Raw genomic sequence first — 5,925 nt, 5'->3', positions numbered from 1 at the left:
ATTTAGCTGCAATTCAGACAATAAATATGTACATCTAGCATATGTAGTAAGTGCCCTATATAGACTGAGGAGAAGAATAACACAGGTCTTTCTCAGTTTACCATGGGATTAAGTCTTTGTGGCTCAGCTGGTAAAGAATCCACCTGCAATGCAGGAGACCTGGGTTTGATCCCTGGGTTGGGAAGATCCTCCAGAGAAGGGAAAGGCTATGTCTCCAGTATTCTGGCCTGGAGGATTCCATGGACTGTATAGTCCATGGAGTCACAGAGTTGGATACGACTGAGCAACTTTCACTTTCACAAGTCTCAATAAGGCCATTATAAGTTGCAACTCCATTTAGTAAACCTAATCTATAGAACATCATAGCTGTGTGCAGCCTACCTTAAACATACTCAGAACACATACATTAACCTCCTGTTGGGCAAAATCAACTAACAAAAGTCTATTTTATAATACAATGTTGAATATCTCATGAAATGTATTGACTACTCTAAGGAAAAGAAAAAAAAAAGAATGGTTGAATGGGAGCAGAATGGTTATAAGTGTATGAGCTATTTACCCCCATGACCCTGTGGCCAGCTGGAAGCTGTGGCACTGTAGCTGCCCAGCATCACAAGACAGTAAGTAGGGCAAATCACTAGACCCTGGAAAAGGTCAGAATTCAAGACTGGAAGTATGGTTTTCACTGGATGAATATTGCTTTTTGCATCATTGTAAAGCAGAAAAATCATGGAACCACCCTAAGTCAGGAGCTATCTGCACCAAAAACAGAAATTTCAAATTTCAAGGATCATTTCTATGAGCTTCCCTCATTGCTCAGACAGTAAAATCATCTGCTTTCAATGCTGAAGACCCGGGTTCAATCCCTAGTTCATTATGAAAGAAGTTTCTCTGAATGTGTAGAGCACCTGAAACCGTAAATAAGAAGCTCAGTGTTCCCTCGTGAGTGTGAAGCTGCTTTTTGGTGTTGGTTCTGCAACTGCCATTTGCCACTGATGATCATTCTTCTTTTCCTTTAGGGAGCAAGAGGGAGAGGGCACTGCCTGAGTAAAACAAAGGACAAAAAATAAGCTTTAAAGTACTTTCTAATTTGCCTACAAACTGGAGGAATATATGAAATTGCAAAAAATGTAAAATTGAAACAATAAATTGGTGACATCAGTTCATATGAGAATTTTATTAACTTTATTCTTTATTTATGGGAATTTAACAGCTTAGAAATGAGTAGGTTTTTTATTTTAAAATTTAACTAGAGAATTATTAGTAATCTTTGTTAAGTCAATTTATACTTTTTCCCCTCTTTCTTCTCATGAGAGGAAAGTCTTCATATAATCTTTGGTTCAAGTTAATGAGCACATTGAAATATTTTATATATTTGCAAGAGAATGTTAACATTCATTGATACAGAATAAACAAAAATTTCTTTTCTGGATTCATAACTACAATGCTACCCCCAACCCCACTCAATACCACTTAAATTTAAGAAATAATAGTTTTGGACACATAAATTGATGGAACAGAATAGAGAGTTCAGAAATAAACCCACTTATATATATAGTCAAATAAATCATGAGAAGGGAGCCAAGAATATACAATGGGGAAAGGAAGCCTCTTCAATAAATGGTGTTGGGAAAACCAAAAAGCCACATGCAAAAGAATGAAATGGGACCACTAACTTATACCATATGCAAAAATTAACTCAAAGTGGATTAAAGTCTTGAATGTAGGACCTGAAACCATAAAACTCCTAGAAGAAAGTACAAGTCACAAATTCCTTGAATTATTTTTTATAATGACTTTTTAAAATTTTATACTAGAAATAAAGGCAATGAAGTTGAAAATAAACAAGTTGGATTACATCAAAGTAAAATTTCTACACAGCAAAGGAAACCATCAGCAAAATTAAAAGGCAACCTACTGATTAGGAGAAAATCTTTGCAAAACATAAAGGATCAGGGGTTAATATTCAAAATATACAAAGAATCAAAGCAACTCAATTAAAAAAAAAAACAATGATTTTAAGTGAGCAGAAGACCTGAATATTAATTTTTCCAAAGAAGACATAGAGAAGGCCAACAGGTACATGAAAAGGTGCTCAACATCACAAATCATTAGGAAATCAAAATCAAAATCACAGTGAAATACCACCTGACAGCTATTAGAGTGAATATTACTAAAAAAGCTAGAAATAGCAAATGCTGGTGAGGAAGGATGTGGAGAAAGAGAACCCTTGTACACTAATGGCAGTAAAGTAAATTGGTGTAGTCACTGTGGAAAACAGTATAGAGGTTCCTCAAAAATTAAATGTGCTGCTATCACATGATACAGCAATTCCACTTCTGGGTATTTATCTAAAGAAAACAAAAATACCTAACTAGAAAAGATATATGCACTCCCATGTTCAATGAAGCATTATTTACAATAGCCAAGATATGGAAACAATCTGTGTTCATGGATCAGTGGATTAAAAAATGTGATACACACATATGTATATATAATGAAATGTTATTTAGACATAAAAAGTGATTGTCATTTTCAACAACATGGATGGATCTTGTGGGGATTACATTAGGTAAAACAAATCAGACAGAGAAAGGCAAATACAATAGGAGCCCATTTATATGAGGAATCTAAAACCAAGCTCATAGATACAGAGAACAGACCGCTGGTTCCCGGATTGGGGAGTAGGAAGGAGGAGATGGGAGAAATGGGTAAAGTGAGTCAGAAGGCAAAAACTTCCAGTTATAAAAGAAGTAATCCATAGGGATGTAATGTACAGCAGAGTGATCATCATTAATAATACTATATTTCATATTTGGAAGTTTCTAAGAAAATAAATATTAAAAATTCTCATAACAAGAAAAAAAATTTTGTAACTATATATGGTGACAGATAGTTAACTAGACTTATTATGGATACCATCTAGCAGTATATTCAGATATCAAATCATTATGTTCTACACCTGACATTAATATAATGTTGTATGTCAGTTATGGGGCTTCCCTGGTGGCTCAGACTGTAAAGGATCCCCCTGCAAAGCAGAAGACCTGGGTTCAATCCCTGGGTCAGGAAGACCCCCTGGAGAAGGAGATGACTGCCCACTCAGTATTCTTGCCTGGAGTGTTCTTGCCTGCTCCTTAGTCCATGGGGTCACAAAAGAGTCAGACATGACTTAGCGACTAACACTTCACTTCATAAGTTATATCTCAATTTCTTTTTTGTTTTAGCTTTCAAATGTTTTAGTTTAATAAGATTTTTTTCAAGTGTTTCCGTATAAACCAAAAATTAATGAGAAATATATAAGTAAACATCAAAATTGATAACATGTACATGAGTCAATAAGGGACAAGAAATGAGCAGTTGATAAAGGAAAATTAAAGAGGCTTCAAGAGAATGAAATAGAAATACAAAATAATAAATTAAGTTTCAAAATAACATTGAGATTTGAAATGGATGAGTATTATACTAGAAAGAATTTTTAAATGCAGAGAAACAGTGACTGCATTCTAATTAAATCATAACAGATGATAGACTTTTTTGACTTTTTAAGTACCAAAAGAAACATCTATTTTTACTTTATAATGAATTCATGTACTAAAAAATGTATTCAGAAAAAAATTCATATTGGGATTGAAGTCAAAGAAAGACCTAGTTTAAAATGCAAGACATTCATTGTAGAAAAATATGTCTGCTAAAAAGAACAAAAAGAACAAAAAATATGGAGCCAAAATGGATAAATAAAAAGTGATTAACAAAAATGTTAACAAAAGAATTCATAATTGCCTTTCAAAGTAGTATATATTTGAAAAGATCTAAGAAAATGAACTGCTCATGAAAGAATAATGAAGTGAAAATATTACCTAAAAAGGAGTTATGAAAATAAGTCATTTTTTTCTTGCCTCATAACAAGAAAATTACAGGCAATGTACAATTAAAAGATAACACATCTTTATGTAAGGCCATGAGAGGAAGGAAGAGAAGAGAATACTTTGAATGTGAATCAGTCAGAGAGAAGTGGCACTACTATTTAACAATATGAAAGGAGTTTGGAATAAGTCTACTGATGTATTTAGAGTTAACTGATAAATATGGGTGCCTCACCTGAATGATTGTAATACCCTCTTACAAGTCTTCCATGAGCTTCTCAGGTGGTGCAGTGGTAAAGAATATGCCTGCCAATGCAGGAGGCCCAAGAGATGTAGGTTTGATCCCTGGGTCTGGCAGATCCCCTGGAACAGGAACTGGCAAGTACTCCAGTATTCTTGCCTGGAAAATTCCATGGACAGAGGAGCCTACAGTGGACTACAGTCCATAGGGTCACAAAGAATCAAATGCAACAGAGGGCATGCACACACACACACACACACACACACACACACGTCTCCCAACTTATACTTCTGCATCCTCCAATCTAGTTGCAACATGGCAACCACAGAGTCCTCTTAAAATCTTAAGTCAGACAATACCCCTCCTGTGCTCAAAGCTCTTCAATGATGCCCCATGTGCCTCAGCATAAAACAAGGTTTTATATGATTCTGGAAGGCCCTGAATGATTAGGACACAGTTACCTACCTCTCTGACTTCCTCTCCTTACTCTCCCCAGGATCACTCTCTGTAGTCACACGGGCACCCTTGGAGTCATGACAACAGACCAGTGAGGTGTCTTCCTCAGAGCCTTTGCACAATAAATATTATATCTATTGTCTATCTCTACATCTCTAGAATGCAAGCTTTGAAAGGGTGAACACTATGGTCTCTTTCGTTCACTGATCCATCCCAAGAACATGGTAAAGTCTCTGATACATAGTAGATTCTTGCCTAGTGAATACATGAATGATGAAGAGTTAATAAAAATAGATTTCCAAGATATGTTGAAGTAATAGGTTTATAAAATAAAGCAAATGCTACACAAATTCATCAAAATTTAATAATTGGGGGAAATTTTTGCACTGTGCTTAGTTGCTCAGTCATAGCTGACTCTTTTCAACCCCACAGACTGTAGCCCACCAGGCTCCTCCGTCCATGGGGATTCTCCAGGCAAGAATACTAGAGTGGGTTGCCATTCCCTTCTCCAGGGGACCTCCTCCACCCAGGGATCAAATCGAGTCTTCTGCATTGCAGGTAAATTCTTTACCATCTGAGCCACCAGGGAAGCCCGTAAAACACATAAACATCAAACAATAATAAAAAGCAACATAAAGGCTACAGCTTTCTTTGGTGAAACTATGGCAGAGGAAAAAAATCTTTGAAAGACCTTGCATCAATAATTATATGATCTTGTCTGGGAATTACATATAACACTTCCATCACAACCCATTACCCATTAACTAGAAATAGCCACGTGGCCCCACCCAACAAAAACAGGGACCAGAAAGTACATTCCTACAATTTATCTGAAGGCAGGAAGCTAGAAACACTTGATGAATTAAGTGTTCATGATTAAGTACCGAATCCAAGTTTCCTGCATTGCAGGTGGATTCTTTACCGTCTGAGCTACCAGGGAAGCCCTAAGATATGTTACAGTCATCCTAACAAATTTCATTAATGATTTGGACTTGAGGACATTAATCTGTTACCCACATCTTTCCTTCCTTCCTTCTTCACTTTCTTCCTTTTTCCCATCCCTCTTCCTCCCTTCAGCAAATATTTAGTGAATCCTTCTATGTGCAGCTAATGGTACTGGACTATGAAGACACAACACTTCATAGCAAGATTCCTGCCCCCACAGAGCTTATAGTCCACCAACAATAAACAGGTGAGCAAAATTTTTAAATGTAAATAGTGATGGATTGTGGTAAATGTTATAATGGAGATAAATACTTGATAAAGAATGAGCAGGATAGTCAGGAAAATCTGAAGAGATATTGGAGATGAGATCTGGGGACTCATCTGGGGATTGCAAAGATCCAGCTGAATTCTGAAGAG

General features: G+C 36.2%; 1 non-coding gene across 1 annotated transcript; it reads left to right on the top strand.

The window, feature by feature from the left end:
* The first annotated feature begins 829 nt into the window (after nt 1-829).
* LOC129659752 (small nucleolar RNA U3) lies at nt 830-1,049 on the top strand. Its single transcript, XR_008718225.1, has one exon. It is a non-coding gene; the product is annotated as a small nucleolar RNA U3 (small nucleolar RNA).
* The last annotated feature ends 4,876 nt before the right edge of the window (nt 1,050-5,925 follow it).

This window comes from Bubalus kerabau, chromosome 8 (assembly GCF_029407905.1).
Source record: "Bubalus kerabau isolate K-KA32 ecotype Philippines breed swamp buffalo chromosome 8, PCC_UOA_SB_1v2, whole genome shotgun sequence".
Classification (NCBI taxonomy): domain Eukaryota; kingdom Metazoa; phylum Chordata; class Mammalia; order Artiodactyla; family Bovidae; genus Bubalus; species Bubalus kerabau.
This window is presented reverse-complemented; position numbering and strand designations above follow the sequence as displayed.